Source organism: Felis catus, chromosome D4 (genome assembly GCF_018350175.1).
Source record: "Felis catus isolate Fca126 chromosome D4, F.catus_Fca126_mat1.0, whole genome shotgun sequence".
Classification (NCBI taxonomy): domain Eukaryota; kingdom Metazoa; phylum Chordata; class Mammalia; order Carnivora; family Felidae; genus Felis; species Felis catus.
The window spans coordinates 77,889,589-77,908,224 of record NC_058380.1 but is presented as its reverse complement, the minus strand read 5'-3'; positions in this window follow the sequence as shown (position 1 = coordinate 77,908,224).

The following is an 18,636-nucleotide window of genomic DNA, read 5'->3' as shown; positions in this document are numbered from 1 at the left end:
GTTCAAATTAAGGATGTATTTTTGTCTCCTGACTGTACCCTGATCAATACATTATGCTAAAAATGTGTGCCTACTTCCTATCATTCTATATATAGTGGTTGCTCTTTCACTCAAGCAATATGGGTAACATCCTTACCTACAAGCACCATGCTGGATATTGGTGATTAGGTGATGAACAAGCAGATATAGTACCTACTCACTGAGTCAACAGTCAAGTAATTCTTTCATTCAATCAATATCTGAGTGCCTGTCACGTGCTTAGTTGTAGGTGCGAGAAATGGAGTGGTTAAAAAAAAAGGAGTCAAGTTTTCCCCTCTAGTGGAATTTATAACAAATAGGCAACCAAATATATGCTTTAAAACAATGTTTTTTTAAACAAATACGAAAACATAAAATTATGAAATGAAAGAAAGGGGAGACCTGAGTACTATAACAGACATCATGAGGAACACAAATAGGGAAAGACCTCTGTTATGCACACAACTGGGTCCCACAAAATTCATATGTTGAAGCCCTAAAGTCAAATGTGACCATATTTGGAGATGGGGCCTCCGAAAGAGGTCATTACAGTGAAAGGAGGTGGTAAGGGGGGGAGGCCCTAATCCAGTCTAAGTGGTGTGCTTATAAGAAATATCAGGGATGTATGCACAGAGAAAAGCCTCAATGAGGACACTATTAGAAGTCATCCATCTGCAAGCCAAGGAGAGAAGCCTCAGGAGAAACCAGCCCTTCCAGCACCTTGATCTTGAACTTCTACACTCCAAAACTGTGAGAAAATAAATTTTTATTGTCAAAGGCACCCGGTATGTGATGGTTAGTTAATGGCAGCCTCAGCTGACTAATACAATTTCTGCAAAGATCAGAAAAGACAGGAAGAGTGAAGAGACACTGAAGCTGAGATTTGAAGAATGGGGAGAATTTAGTCAAGTGAGGAAGGGCAAAGAACATTCAAAATAAAGCAAAGAATTTCATTCTTTCTCATTGCCAAGTAGTATTCCATTGTGTATATAAACCACATCTTTTTTTATCCATTCATCAGTTGATGGACATTTAGGCTCTTTCCATAATTTGGCTGTTGTTGAAAGCACTGCTATAAACATTGGGGTACATGTACCCCTATGAATCAGCACTCTTATCCTTTGGATAAATCATAGTAGTGCTATTGCTGTGTGGAACTTAAGAAACTTAACAGAAGACCGTGGGGGAAGGGAAGGGGAAAAAATAGTTACAAACAGAGAGGGAGGGAGGCAAACCATAAGAGACTCTTAAATACAGAGAACAATTTGAGGGTTGATGGGAGGGAGGTTGGGGAAAGGGGAATATGGGTGATGGGTACTGAAGAGGGGACTTGTTGGGATAAGCACTGGGTGTTGTATGTAAGCGATGAATCAGGGAATCTACCCCCAAAAACCAAGAGCACACTGTATACACTGTATGTTAACCACCCTGACAATACATTATATTAAAAAATAAAAATAAATTAAAAAAATAAAAATAAATGATAAAAAAAACAAAACAAAGCAAAGAAGATGTGCAAAGTCACCTAGAAAGGAAGATATTTTCTATTTTCCAGGATTTAAAAGCCACATGGAGCAAAATGAGCATGGGGAATAATGTCATGAGGACGGCTGAAGTGTGGGCAGGTTCCAGGTTAAGAGGGGCATAGTAGGTCATGGTGAGAAGTTGAGAATTTATTGTAAATGCAGTGGGAAACCACTGAAAATTTCTAAGAGAGTTGATTATCATGATCTGACAAAGTGATGTTTTTAAAAAAATCTCTCTGGCTATTTTTTTGTGGTGAATGGAATGGAAGAAGTAAGGATTGTAAAAGGGAAATCGGTTAAAAGGTTACTGAAGTAGCCACAGAGAGAATAGTGCAAGGGGTGGGGGGATGTTTGATATGCGTATGTCTAGAATAAATACAGGCTCAATTCAAAGGAAATGTATACATGCATATTCGCGTAATGCAGGCTGAATTTATAACCACTAGGAGGATGGGCGCCAGGATCAAGATTTGCATCACAGAGTGGTCATCAGCAGCACTGAGAAAGCAGCTTGTTCCCACATTGTCAGGGGAAGTCAGCCTCTGCGCCCCAGGGAGACACAGGCAGGCTTGGCTCAGTGTTTTTCCTCTGCAATCACTGTGTTCCCTACAGGAGAGACACTGCTTAATACAACTACCTTCCTCTTATTGACGACTGTTTGTGGTTCTGATTAAACAGCCTCCTGGCAGGAGGAAGTCCTTTCTGGGAAGGGCAGAAAGAGGTTTGCCATTTCCCAGAAAAACCTGGCAGTCATTAGACCTTGCTAATAGTAGCTGATGAGTTAATTGTCCTCCCTAACAAGCCTTCCTCCAAGAGGCAGAAATAAACACTGGCAGGGGGTTGCATGAAAATAGGCAGGTGCTCTGCTCCAGCCCTCCCAGGTCAGCAAGAGGCATGCAATTTGCTGTTCTTGCTTAGGATGAATGTGCTGGTCTAGGTCAGCAAGTTCAAGACGGTGAGGGGAACGATTTAAAAGCAAATGAAAAGCCATAGTTTTCTCTCCACATGGTACAAGCCCACGTTGGCTAAAACCACTCCTGCTCTGTCATTGAAGCATCAGGCTTTCCCCCTCGTGCAAGCTCCTGGGAACTGGCAGCTACAGCAGACAGCCAGAGTTGTGGGGTCCAGCTCAGTTTCTCAGACCCACTTTGCTTGAGCCTGGCTTCTACTGCCCCCTGTTGGTAAATACACACTCCAGGTTCTCTCCTTAAGCCCTAAAACCCTAACTTTACTTCTAGGTTTCCTATGCAGCCTGGCAAAGGTCTCCCCTTGGATATCAGCACCACATTATTTATTTCCGATTTGCTTTGAGGTCTTGACTCGAAAACCAGCCAAGTACTGTTTACTTTGATTTTGTGGATCTAGGGGACCCTTCATCTGAGAGGAATTGTACTCCTTTAAAAATGATAAAATGGGGGCGCCTGGGTGGCGCAGTCGGTTGAGCGTCCGACTTCGGCCAGGTCACGATCTCGCGGTCCGTCAGTTCGGGCCCCGCGTCGGGCTCTGGGCTGATGGCTCAGAGCCTGGAGCCTGTTTCCGATTCTGTGTCTCCCTCTCTCTCTGCCCCTCCCCTGTTCATGCTCTGTCTCTCTCTGTCCCAAAAATTAATAAACGTTGAAAAAAAAATTTTTTTTAAATGATAAAATGTTAGATTTGGGAATTTCCTTACAGTTCATCTAGTCCAAAAATTTCAGATACACAAACTTTGTGTATATCATCCTTGTCCCTTTCTGTGCCCATGAAAAGCATTTCTAATTAATCATGCTCTACTTTCCTGCTGATCCCCAGACATGGTCTCAGGTCTTTTGTTTTCATCATTAATCTTTTGGATTGAATCAAAGATAAAACCTATATATTGTTTAATTACTACCTTAATTTTATAGAGACCAAGAGAAGTGGTAAGAATCTGATAAGAAAGTGCTCCCAGGATAGAGCTCTTTCCATTGAAAATCACCGTATTCTATAGAAAATGGAATTTTTTCAGGGTATTTTTTTATGGCCAATATTCTAAGGTCATATTTGCAACTATTATGGCTCATGGTGGTTATGGATGAAATAGTGTCCTCCCTCCCCAGATTCATATGTTGAAGCCCTAACCCCTTATGTGACTGAATTTAAAGATAGGACCTATTAGGAGGTATTAAGGGGTAAAGATGAAGCTGTAATCCAATAGGACTGGTGTCTTTGTAAGAAGTGGAATGTGTGCACACAGACAAAAGGCCATGAGAGGACACAGGAAGAAGGTGGGTGATCTACAAGCCAGGAAGAGAGCTCTCACCAGCAACCAACAGTAACAGCACCTCCATCTTGGACTCCTAGCCTCCAAAACTGTGAGGAAATAGTCTGCTGTGAAAGCCACCCAATCTGTGGTATTTTGTTATGGCAACCTGAGCTGTGTAATAGAGGTGGTCGTTCATTTACTCAAACATTTACTCTCTATTTAACATAGTTCTGGGCATCCAGCATGGTGGAATCTTCAAACCGGAAAACATTTTTCTAACTTTCTCCCAATGGAATAACATCTGGATCAAAGGACCATGCTAGATGTGGGCTGACAGCATTTTTAGTTGTTCTTAAGAAAACTAAACACAGACTACTGGGAGCAGAGAAGGAGCTTGAGGTTCAACCCTCTTATCCTTTAGATGAAACGTCAGAGATTTTTCCACATCTAGGTAACCATCAGTAGTGGAACTGAGGCCACAACCCAGTTGCTGGATTCAGTACAGAAAAAGCACTATGCTCCTATGCTGTCTTGATCAGATTGAGCAAATCAAACAGGTGAGTTTATTGGTCATTTAAAGTCATCCAATGTACTCAATGCTTTATAAACATCATCTCAAACCACCACTAAAATCTTAGGAGAAAGCTATCATTCTCCTTTGCCAATAAGGAAAGGGAGGCAAAGAGTTTGCGCACCTTGCCAAGATGGTCATGGTGGACATTACTAGCCTCGTTTATATGCAGCCCCCTCTCCTTCCTGGGCATAAGGAAGACTTGTCAGCCTTTTTGCTCCTTGGCAGAGCCATTCCATTAATTTTGAACAATGAACGGTGAACAGAAGTGGCATGTCTCGGCTGAGACAGTGAACACCCATGCAGGAACTCTGAGCTCTCTCTTCTTACAACAGTGATTGTGGAAATTTCTTGTTGCCACAAGACTGAATCTGCTGGGATTACCAGTCACTTCTTGTAAGGAAGCTGCCTTGGACTATGGCTGGACCCGCTACTATTTGTTGAGCCGTGGATATACAGGGTTTGTTTATCACCACCACATTGTTTTTCCTATCCTGACTATTATAAACTACAAAGTAAGGATATCAGTTTAAAAACAACACTTGCTGGGTCATTTTCTTCCCACTATCTTGGAATTACATCTTACCTCTGCCAATTAGGCAACTTCTAAATAAACTCTGAGCTGCATTTTCTTCAAATGTGAAAGAGTTATAGTGCCACCTACCTAAGACAGTTGTTGCAAGAATTAATTGAGAAAATATATGTGAAGTAGACGACACATACCAGATGCTCAAATTTTAGTTTGCTATTTCCCCAGCTCCATCATCCTGTTGAAATGAACCTGAAATTAATCTCATTCCCTGGACACCTTATACTCTTGTCAGGAGTCACTATTTCAGGGGTCACTGGATCAAATGCACACAAGAACCACAAGAACCAGTTACAATAAATCACTAACTTAAGCTGGATATGGTGAACTAGAGACCCCTTAAAGCCTTTTAGAAGGGGCAACTCCTACTTACCTGTGGCTGATGGTTGCTAGGTAGAATGTTAAGGCCATGTAAGTAAGGTACCAGAAATCCTGAATTTCTTATGAGATTTATTTTTCTTTTAATTTAGGAAACTACTGATTTTTTTTCCTTTAAACTTATAAAGGTTGCAGGGCACCTGAGTGGTTTAGTTGGTTAAGCGTCCAACTTCAGCTCAGGTCATGATCTCATGGTTTGTGAGTTTGAGCCCTGCATCGGGCTCTCTGCTATCAGTGCAGAGCCCACTTCAGATCCTCTGTCTCCCTCCCTCTCTGTCCCCTGCCCTCTCTCTCTCTATCAAAAATAAATAAACATAAAAAAAAAACTTATAAAGGTTGCATCAGAGTTCAAATCAAATACACCTATCTACAGGCAAGTAGGGTTATTGGCCACTAGTTTGTAATGTCTTGATGTGATTTCTAATGTTAATCCTCTATACCTAGCATGAACGGTGTCCTTCTGAATGCTGGGTTTCCCAACTAGACTGTAAGTCCCTAGAGGAGATGGACTTCAGTCTTCCATTTCTAAGCTCCTCCACAGTTTAATAACAAACCTGAAGAAAAAGAGCATGAAGGGCCAAATTGGATTAAATTTATAATGCCTTATGAATGGTAGACTTTAGGAAGTGAAAGATTTTATGTAAGCAATTTAAAAGTAACCTTTTCCATATCTAAGAAGTATTTGTCTCAGGTTGTTCATCCCAATACAAGGGTAAGAATTATCTTTACTGCAGTTTCAATTAAACTGTACCCCATTCCTTTCTCCATTCTGATGTGAGAGGTCAGATGAGTCTCCTGTCTTGTAATGAGCATACATTCAAAGGGACATTGGAGAAGTAGTCCAATGTTCTCAACTGAAAAAGCAGTTTCCCTGAGGCATGTAAGAGAATCCTCAAAGAGAGTGTAAGGGGCTGGAAGGTTTATAAGTGTGCCCTCTAAAATGTCGATTACCTAAAATTATTTTCAGACACAATCATTATTTTAAAATCTAAGGTAACATTAAAGGAGGATGTTGAATTTCAATGCAGGTAGTCTACTAAAAATAAATAAATTATATATGCTTCCATCTATTGCGTGCTGCCATGTGCCAAGCACAATTCAAAGAGCTTTACCTACATTATTTCTTTTAACCCATAATGCCTTCTGAGGTTGGTAATGATACTTTATCCATTTTAAAAGGCTCAGATAGGTTAAATAAATCTTGTAAATCACTCAGCAGAAGTATTAGCTCAACCCAGTTCTAAAGACCATGATTTAATCAAAACAGTACTCTTTCTGCTACAGAGGGACCTATATCCTCACCCCTTTCCTCCAGAACAAGCTTTTAGTAAGAGTCTAATGAGGGACTTTGGTGAAAACCATTACCTTTGCTCTGAGAATTTACAGACAACACTTAGTGATATATCCTCAGGTTGATATAACATATTCCCTCCTAAAGTTCCTGAATCACTTCTAGAATTAATAACATTATAGTTTTATAAAATTACCCCAATTTTAGCTGCCAAATTCAAGTATCTCATCCATGATCTAATTCATTTAACCACTACAAAAAATTAAAACCGAGGACCATATTCCATGGAATATTCTATAGATGGTTTGGGTGAAGTTAATTACTATATCCATGACTCTTTTCTTATAGTAGCCCTTATGCCATAAGATTACTCTAATGATTAAATGAGATAAGAAAAACAAAACACGCTGACAGATGCTATTGTCAATTGGTACCTATGAGGTATCTGACAAATGCCACTTGTTGTTTTTATTACCAGTATCATTATTACCTAAGTATTTTAGCCTCTATTACCAAATGCTAGCAATTCTTAAATATTGATATGTATCTAAAAACACTGGAGATATCAGTGGGTATGGAGTCAGTTATGGAGAAGAAAATGATATGACTGGCTGTTTAGAGTGTAGTGTAGAGAATGCTACATTTTGGGTTTAAGGAAATAATGTGAAGTATTTTGTAAAATGTTCCTCCATCAGGGTTATCTCTACCTTTTATTGTCTTTGAGTAATTTTACAACCCTGCAAGTTGTAGAAGCCTGAGAGAAAAACAAATAATTGCTATTTATGGAAATGCACAGTATATCTGTGGAATGCAATGGATTGTCACTCTATGGATACTGAACAGTTCAGCAAATGTGAAATTTTAGCATCCCTTAATTGACTCTAATGTATGAAACTGAGTTTTCCTTTGAACCAGGTGCAACATCTCATTTGTTCCTTATTACTTAATGCATTAAATAAAATAAATAACGTGGTCATGTAACATTTTCATGAGAGGGATAAGTTTACCTTTTAAAAAGATATCTCATGGGGTGCCTGGGTGGCTTAGCTGGTTGAGTGTCCAACCCTTGATTTGGGCTAAGGTCATGATCCAGGGTCATGGGATGGAGCCTCATGCCAGGTTCCACACTGAGCATGGAACCTGCTTAAGATTCTCTCTCTTCCTCTGCTCTTCTTCTCTGCTCAGGTGCTCTCAATATCTCTCTCTCTCTCTCTCTCAAAAAAACCCATATGTATATATATAATATATATATACATTTATAAATATAATATAAAATAATATTTTATTTTATTTATTTATTAAATTTTTAATTTTAACAACTTTATTTTATCATTTTATATATATTTTTAATTTATTAAATATATATTAATTTATTAAAATAAATATTTTATTTATTATAAAAATAATATAATATTTTATATTATATTTATAAATGTATATATATTATATATATATATATCTTCTAACAAGAGTCATAAACTACGAGTTCAAGAACATGCTTCATCATTTATAACCCTAAGCAATCACTTAACTTATCATCTTGTGGGTTTCTTCTTCAGTACAATAATTTTTTTAAAAAAAATCTATATCTATATCACTTACAGGTATATATCACTGCTCTCCTCACCGATTGACTCTGAGATTCTAATAAAAAAGTGGATATGAAAATGACTTGAAATTATAGATTTCCATACAAATACCAAGGATTGGAGTTACTATAATTGTATATTTGGTGGGTGGTAAAGTAGAAGCAAAGGGAGGTTAAGTGGCTCACAGTCAGCAATTTGTCAGTGGAAATAAATATACCAACCAGGCAGGCTGGTTGCTATTTAGTCTAGTATCCCTACTAGGTCACTGTTTTCCCATAAAGATCAGAGCTTGTTGGCCTGAAACAAGAGGAAACTGGTAGCAAAGTGACTGTGTGTGTTATCAACAAGATAATAAGCTCGGTAAAGAGTCCATTAGGATAGAGGCTGCAAGGCAAGTGGATCTCCTTTGTAAATAATCTCTCACAGCCTCAAATGCAACCGTTTCCTTCTACATAGCTCTGGCCCACTGAGAGCCCTGATGGAAGAGCCAATTCCTGCCAGAAAATGAAGATGCTGAATTCAGAGCTTACACATGCAATTTTCAAGTTTTACAAAAGTTCCCCTTATCTTCCATTTCTCCTCAACTTACCAGCTTCAAGCAGCTAAATTTAGTGAAACAACTATCCCAGAGTAGTAAACCCTAGGAGTCAGAAGAAACTTTAAAATCAAAATACTCAGCCTCTCCTGAATGCCTACACCCTTCCAAACTTCACCTCCATTAGTTCAGCTCTAATCTGAGATGATGTTCACATCAAATGTTTCTTATTTATTTTCCTTTTTTTTTTTTTTCAAGTTTTGGCCAGATACTTAATACAGCAGATTCACATTGAGCTAATGTTGGTTAGGGACCTCAGTTCCTAAACCTGAAGAGGTATTATGCAAGGTCACAATTAGACTACGGCATCAATCACAGAGAAAGCAAAATCATCTAACCACATGCTTCCTATTTAATCCTGACTTAATTTGATGTTACAGTTTTATTTATCTAACATCAATAACCTTTCATCATCAATGAAGTCATGAAGGAGAGAGAGAGACAGAGAGAAAGAGGGAAAAGAGGGATGGGGGGAAGGAAGGAAGGAACGAAGGAAGGAAGGAAGGGAGGAAGGAAGGAAGGAAGGAAAGAAATACATCATTTGACCTAAAGAGCTCACCTAAGATAACTAGCTGGTTAAGTATCCTGGGGAGTCATAATGCCTCCCTGGGCTACAGTTTCCCCATTGACTGGAAAGAGCCCTCAGAAGTAGGCCTCCGAAGTTCTAATCTAGGACATGAAATGACTATTGCTCACAGGAATGCACTTCATAGACTATCAAAATGCAGAGGCACTCTCTGCAAGTACCATCCAGAGAGGGATATTTACTACCTCTGGGTGTGGGAAGAGACCAAAGCTCTACAGAACTCACCAAATGCTAAATGGCTTACTGAAGCTCCTTGTAGGCCTTTTTCCTGGCTGCTAATTTATCAACTCCGAATTACCCTTTACATTACATGACTATGAGCATAAAGCAAAATGCTATGTGGTGTGAAAAATAGAGCTGCATTTAGGGAGCCTTTTTACAGTAGAGTTAAAGGGCTGCTATGTATCTATTTCAGGGACATATTTAAGGTCCCAAGGGACCTCTACCTCTAGATTTTCAATCTTGCAAATTCTTTGGAGTCAAGAGATTGACAAGTTAGAGTAAGGCTCAAGAGTCAACATTCACAGGATAAGATTAGAAGGGTTATCATTATCATCATCATCATCATCATCATTATCATCATCATCATCATCATCATCTTCCATTCCTTTCTCTAAGCTTTTCAGTGTTTGCTAATGGCATTAGTACTCTAGGCAACCAGCTGGCTAACAATAAACTCAACCCTACCCCTCGGTCACTTCAGTTACAACAATGCTGTGGATTATTGTCTTCTAATGCCCTTCCCTCCCACAACCACCTTTTCATTTCCAGTGTTCACCTAACTTCCACATACCCTAGGAGATTGGCATGAATACTATGTTTTTTTTATGAATAAATCATTTAAACGACTTGCTCAAGTCCTTCCAACTTAATCTAGTTCTGTCTGATCCAAGTGTCTTGATTAACACATCATTCTGCCGCCCTCTGTTGTGAGGCTCTTCCTTAATCACACTGGTCAAAAACCAATTACTCCTTCCTCCACTCCTCTTTACTCTGTTTCAGATTTTTCAAATGTTAATGTGAATACAAACCTCCTGAAAATCTATTAGAGTATAGAATCTGCTTCAGTAGATCTGGGGTTGCAGCCTGAGAATCTGTGTTTCTAACAACCTTCCAGATGCTGCTGATGCAGCTGCTCCAGGGGAATACACTTTGTAGACTTTGTATGACTTATACTGTTTTATAGATACAGGTCTCATTTGTTTGAAATGTTAGACTATTAATTATCATACACACAGGACGTGTATCACACACTGATTTTTATTATATATAGGTATTTAAATATTATCATTCACCAAATATATTTATTGAGCCCAGAAAGTAACATTCTACAATTTAGCATCCCCCGAAATATCTTGTATAGGATATTCTATATTTTAGTCACCCAGAAAACTTTCCTGAATGAATAAAATAAAAAGTTAGGTTGGACCGAGGCTGCTAGTGATGGGAAACTGATGAGATTTTAGAGAAGGTCTTGGCACATATCCTGATCTTCATGATCTATCCTCTGAAGGAAATAGCAGGTCTCTTCCAAAGCATGAACAGTTACTGGGGAGAGGGGGAGGAAGGTGGAAAGTTCTAAGTCCTAGGGAAGCAGAGAGACAGGGTGTTTAAAAGGAAAGGACATATGATTAATATTCTAGTGACCTGACATGTGGTCATAGCTGTGCTTCTAATTCCCTGTATGATTAGCAGAGCATCACTTAACCTCCTGAGGCCTCCTTTTCCCTATCTGGTAAATGATGAGTTTGAGCTACATTAGGTCTCATAGAGCTCAAACCATCAATGAGCTACCAATGTCCCTTGTTGTGGGAGCAGGAAGGATAGGAACACAATCAGGGGCAGGGTGTGTTATGGTGGTTTGCTCTGTCTCTTTCATTTTCAAAAAAGGTAAAAAGGGCATCCTGTGCTCTGGGCATCAAGGCGGCTGAAATTGCTGTGCTCTTTTTGGACTTAATCTGTCACAGCTGCCTGTAAACTGCAGCTGAGTGGTGGGTGATGGGGGCTGCTCGAATGAGCTCCATCAGCGATCAATTTACTATCCTACAGCTATTCAAGATTGCACCTCATTTACTCAAAGAGTGAACTGTTGCAAGACAAAATCTCTGCTGATGTGACTGAAGTAGGTCATGTTTCCACTGTTACTCAAGCGGCGGGTGGTGTTGGATTCCCAGGCACAACAAGAGCTGAACTAGAGGAGAGGGTGTGGATGATTCATGGTTTGGTACCTAGGGAAATTATTCCAGGCTCCCAGCAGGGCCCAATTCGGATAAAGAGACTCTTGATCAAGGCCAAGCGAGGGTCAATGATATACAGTCAAAGGATTTCTAAATGTTATAGCTAAATGCTATTGTCATCTGCAAATTGAGGAAACAATCTCCTTTCTATTTTTCTCAAGACATATAGCAGTGCTGTGATATTTAGCAATGCTAAGTACATGAAGGGGGTGTGTTGAATGAGTGAATGAATGTATTTACTTGGCAAATATTTATTGAGCCCTAAGCTAGGAATTTTGTATACAATATCTTGGTTATCTATTGCCACTTAACAAACCACCACAGAACTAGGTGGCTGGAAACAACCATTTTATTTCTCACAACTGTGGGCTGAATTGATTCATTTGGATGGTTCTTCTGTTATCAGAGTCTGGTTATCGGTAGACTTAGCAAGGCTGAAATGTCTAACATGGCTCACTCACAGGTGCTGGCTGTTGGGTGGCTCAGAGTTCATCAAGGGTGGTCAACCAGTGTCTTAGCTACCCACAATATTACATCTATTTTAGCTGGGCTTCTAATAGCATAGCACATGAATCCCTAGATTCAGGGAGTGTAAGCTGTCAACTGTCTTAAGTCTTGTTCTCAGAAATGCCAGAATATCACTTCTGATACATTTCATTGGCCAGTCAAAATGCCAGCCTGTTTAAAGAGAAGGGGACATAAAATGTATCTCTTGATAAAAAGAACAGCATGCACAAATAGGGAGAGGAAAGATAGTTGAAGACATCTAAAGAGACTTGATAGATTTGTTTTTTATCACCTGAGCTAGTCTCTTGAGTTTACATAAACTACTAGAATTAAAAGCACACACACACACACACACACACACAAAATAGATGAGCCAAAGTGTAAAAAGACTGACACTAGAAAGTGTTGACTAATTTGTGGAGCAACTAGAACTCTCATACATGCTGGGAGGAATGCAGAATGGCACAATCTCCTCAGAAAACAGTTTGGCAGATCCTTAGAAATATAAACAAATAAGTCACATCTAAGTTCTAGGGACACAGAGCAGATTAGTAGTTGCTTGGAGACAGAGAACTGGAAGGGGGAGTAACAGACAAAGCAAGGGCACAAGAGAACCTTTTGAACTAAGGAAACTATTTCACACTTTGAGAGTAGTGGTGGTTACATGGATATATCCATTTCTTAACAATCAACGGTACACTTAAAATGGGTATATTTAATTGCATGTAAATTATACTTCAATAACATTGATTTTAAAAATAAGGCTCTAGATCTCTCCTGGGTTCAGAGTTCTTTTCAATGTGACTGACGGACTTGGGGAAGAGGAGTTTATCTATCTCCTAAATCAATCCACATATCACCTGGATTTACCAAATTTACCTGAGTCTGCGGTTTCTTTTAGTTGCCATAGCTCTTACCATTATTCAGCCCTGAGCTCTATGTGACCCAATTTACTTTATTTCCTCAAAGCAGTGATACTATAGGATTGCTGTGTCGGTAAGACATTTTTCTGAAAGGCTTGTGTGGCAGAACACTGACAGCAGTGGATACACTGCAGCATAACATATGACTAAAATCCAAATATTGAACACTGCTTTCCTGAAGTTTCTTTCCCACTTTACCATGGGAAATATAGCACTGAATAATTCTCGCCCAGGCCATACCTGCGAGCACATTTCCAGGGCACCTCCTATAATTTCTCTAATAAATGATATCCATAATACTTCCTACAATCATTCATATCACTTTCTGAAGCATCTCACATTTAAACATACCTATTGCTGTGTCAACTTTATTCCTCTCAAAAATAGTTATTTCCATAAAGAGGGACCATGACTTATTTGTAAGTCAACTTATTTTTTTAATGTTTATTTATTTTTGAGAGAGAGAGAGAGATTATGAGCAAGGGAGGGGCAGAGAGAGAAGGAAACAGAGAATCCCAAGGAGGCTCTGCACCGTCAGTGCAGAGCCCAATGTGGGGCTTGAACTCATGAACCATGAGATCCTGACCTGAGCTGAAATCAAGAGTCAGACATTTAACTGAAAGCCACCAGGTGCCTCATGTCAACTTATTCTTAAGTTCAAATTTAAGGCAGCTTGAGTTCTTCCTTTCCCCATTACATACATGAAGTACTCCAAGAATGTAAGGGCCTCACAGTGCAGAGGAATAGACAGTAACAAAGCAGCATGGCTCCGTGCAACAGCATACATCGCTATTATAACACAGGTTGCTAGAGAGCAAGGAAGCAATGCACACAACCCAAACAGGTGATGAGGAAGGTGATGAGGTGATGAGAGAAGGGTTTCTAGAAGGGGGAGGGGGTATCTAAATTAAAGTCTTAAGGGATTATTCAGCATAAGCTATACCAAAAAAATAAAAATGCAAAGAGAAGTGGAAAGGGCATAGAACATTCTAGGTAGGAAAAACTGCTGCACAAGGAAATGGAACTACTGATCGTGAATAAAAACCAATGTACTGACTTGTGGGGAAAAAATCCCATGATTTATACAGAAGAGAAGGGAGATGGAATTGACTTTACATATAGATTACTCTGGTGGATCATCATTTTCTTCTTTACTGCTTGGCTCGTTCTTCAAGTGGATCCTTCTATGGTAGCAACAGAGACTGCTTCAGCTCCAGACCCATCTCCTCATGCTGAATGACCCAGAACAGTACTTTACAGTGTCAGCTGTGCCAAGAGAGAATCACCTATACATCTTTTAACTAAAAAGCTCATAGATTAGAAGATATGCATGCACATATGCTCACATACACATGCACACACACAGCAATTCTAATGCACATTCACAGTTTAGAACTACTTAAATAGAGAAAAAAAATATGGGAAAATCTCTGCAAAGATATTCACCTTCACTCATAATTAGAGATGTGAAAATAGGAACCATTTCTTTCTTTTAGAAGCTTATTTATTTTTGAGACAGAGTGAGAGAGTGTGGGAGGGGCAGAGAGGGAGAGAGAGCGAATTCCAACCAGACTCCACACTGTCAGCACAGAGCTCGATGAGGGGCTCGAACTCAAGATGTGAGATCATGACCTGAGCCGAAACCAAGAGTTGGACACTTAACCGACTGAGTCACCCAGGCACCCTAGAACCATTTCTTACCTATCAGATTGACATAATGTATGATAACACATTCTATTGGCCAGACTATGGGCAAGCTGATACTCTAGGGCATGTGAATCTGAATACAGATTGGTATGATGATTTTGGATGAGGATTTGGCATTATCTAAGAAATATGCATTTACCTTTTTGACCCAGTAATCATAAATATAGAAACTGATTCTGATTTTTATCCTTCACATATGCAAAAAATGTGTATACACAAGTTTATTTATTGAAGTCTTGTTTGTAATTTTAAAATATTGGAAACAATGATGTAAAAGGCCATACAATAGAGTGGTTGAATGATTTGGAATGGTAGAAAACAAGAAGAATGCTATAGGGTGCGGCTGAAAACGAATCAGGAAGCCCTCTGTGGACTGATAAAAAGAGATTTCCAGGATATATTGTTATTTGAAAAAAAATGCAAAAAAAAAAGTATCTATAGAAGCTACCTTTTCTGTAAGAAAGAACAGGAAATAAAATACACATTTCTTCTCAGTTGTGCACCAACAATCAGAGGAAGGAGAACTCAGAGACTAACAATATTGGTCACTAATGAGCTTGAGTGGGAGTTCGGTGAACAGAATGAATATGTAGTAGCACTTCCCTAGGGATAGCTTGTATATAGTTTCACCTTTGGTACAAGATTAATATATCATGCAATCAGAAAATATTAACCACAATGAAGAAGAAAGATCAAATAGAATACAAACAGAAACAAATGTCCCTTGCTGAATTTCAAATGAATAGCATAGCCATACTGAAGGGGAAAAAGCAACTCACTCAATTAGTTTTACAACATTCTGGCTTAAGATGATCAAGCGATTTTAATATACAGATAGGATTGTGAGCCACTGACTTAGGTAAAAATAATGTATCTTCCAATAATTGCCACAAAAAATTACTATGTTTATTTCTTAAATTCAGCCTCTTTCCCACCCCCAGCATCTTTTTATTTCTCATTGACTGGATCGGATCAGTGGCTATCTGAGCCACTGGACTTGGCTAGGGAGATGGCATATTCATCCATTTAAGCTATTCAGGCTTATCTCAGAAGCGAAAGGTGGAGCCAAATCCCATTCAAAAGAAATGGGTGTTAATGGAGTAAAGATGATCACGTCCAACATTATGGGGAAAAGACAGAGAAAGGAGAAATATATTCACAGATGAAAAGGAGAGCAGACTGATACATATAGCCAGAAATTATGCACATTGAAGGGCAGGAATGGAACGAATTCTGGTCCAGGAGGCAACCCATGCCATTTTAAACAGATAACAAAGGATGGAATTTAGGAGAACAGTCAGCTTTGAAGGTTCTAACTTTGAGTAAGAGAGATATTTGATCATTAGACTGAACACATAATGAAAGCAAAGGAAATTTTCAGACATCCAGACAAATGAAAACAGTCCTATTAATTTCATGAAGGAGATGGGATGTCTTGTAAGTTCCCAACAGACTATAGTCCTGGAACAGGATGGGATTTTCAGATCATCATGTGCACCAGGATAACCTGGAAGCTTGTGGCACTGAAGGTTTTTGAGCTCCACTACACAAATTCAATAGGACAGGGTTGAATCCCAGAGATCTGATTTTTTTTTATTTAAAAAAAATTTTTTTTAACGTTTTTTTATTTATTTTTGAGACAGAGATAGAACATGAATGGGGGAGAGACAGAGAGAGAGGGAGACACAGAATCAGAAGTAGGCTCCAGGCTCTGAGCCATCAGTCCAGAGCCCGACGCGGGACTCGAACTCACGGACCGTGAGATCGTGACTTGAGCTGAAGTCGGACGCTCAACCCACTGAGCCACCCAGGTGCCCCCAGAGATCTGATTTTAAATAGTCTTTTAAGGAGATACAGGTGTAGATGGTCTGACCACCACACTTTGAGAAACCACTACACTGCAGAAGAATGATGGCAGTTTCCTAGTCAGTTTCAAGTACTGAAAAGAAATTGAGAATCCAATGGAAAGAATTCAGGTCCAGATATAAACCTCACCACTGGTGTGGCCAATATTATCTACTCTAATGTTAGTCAGATATAGCACTAAAAATGCATCCATTGACTGTACACTTCCTATGCGTTACATCATTGAAATCCAACATTAAGTCTAGAGGGAAACAGTAGTGTGACTTGTTTAGCATTATCTCAGGAAGTCGAACCAGTGGGGGTTCTGCCTGATTATGAAAACTGAGTTGTACCACTATGTTATATGTTACCTCCTTGAGAGAAGAAGGTCTAGAGGTATAACCGAAAGTAACTCAAGTCTTAGAAATTGGGGACTGTAGTGCTACACGGAAATCTTAACTGGGATTATTTTTAGAGTCACAGATGAGTGGAAGTGTGGATGGTGGTAAGGATCTTATAGGTAAAATCAATTAATCAATTAATCAATCAATCACAAAAAGAGGGAGAGTGTTGGATAAGATACCAAAGCACAGGTAACAGAAACTAAAATAAACAAGTAGGAGTACAACAAACTAAAGAGCTTTTGCACAGCAAATGAAACAATCAATAAATTAAAAAGGGAACCTACAGAATAAGAAGAAATATTTATAAAATATATATCTGATAAGGTGTTAATATCCAAAATACAGAAAGAACTTATATAATTCTATAGAAAAAAAAAGCAAATAATCCAATTAAAGAATGGGCAAAAGACCTGAATAGACATTTTTCTGAACACAACATACAAAACGGCCAACAGACATATAAAAAGATGCTCAACATCACAAATCATCATGGAAATGCAAATAAAAACCACAAAGAATCAATACCTTCTCAGATGGGTATTATCAAAAAGACAAGAAGTAACAGTCCTAGCAAGAATGTAAAGAGGCCCCTTACACACTATTGAAGGAAATGTAAAATAGTATAGCCATTATGAAAAACAGTATAGAGGTTCCTCAAAAATTTTAAAGTTGAACTACTCTTTGATCCAGCAAGCCCATTCCTGGATACATATGTGAAGGAACTGAAATCAGTTTCTTAAAGAGGTATCTCTGTACAGCTGTGTTCATGCAGCATTATTCACAATAGCCAAGATATGGAAACAACCTAAATGTTCTTTGAAGGATGAAAAGATACAGAAAATGTGGGATACATACATGATAAAGAAAATATATCATATATATTATATATCATACAACAGAATATTATTTAGCTGTAAAAAGAAGGAAATTTTGCCATTTGCAACAACATGGATGAATTACTGATGTTATGCTAAGTGAAATAAGCCAGAAAAATACTGTACAGCATCACAAAAAACAAAGCAAAACAAAACAAAACAACGGATTTTATAGAAATAGAGAATAGAATAGTGCTTGCCAGGGGCAAAGAGTTACACATTTTCAGTTACAGGACTAAGTACTGAGAATCTAATATACAACATGGTGGCCATAGTTAATAATACAGTCTTATATACTTGAAAGCTGCTGAGAGTAGATCTTAAGCATTCTCACACACGCACACACACACAGACACACACAGACACACACAGTTAATAAATGTTAACTGTGTGAGGTGATGGATATGTTAATTGTCATGATCTTGGTAATCATTCTACAATGTATAGGCATATCAAATCATTATGCTGTATACTTTAAATATATATGATTATATTTGTCAATTATTCCTCAATAAAATTAAAACAAGAGAGGGAAGAGTAATATAACCCCAAAGCATTTTTTGAAGGATAAGCTGGTGGTGGGGTGGCTACAGTCATTCTCAGGCAAAGCAATGGGACGTGGATTCTGGTTTCATCACAGATATTGCATGATATTGAATATGCTGATTGATACTTCTGTTCCTCAAACTTTTCCACTCATGAAATAAGAGTGCCAGACTATTTCCCTCATAGAGGGATATGGAGAAATAGGAGATGGGAAACTAACTCCATGTT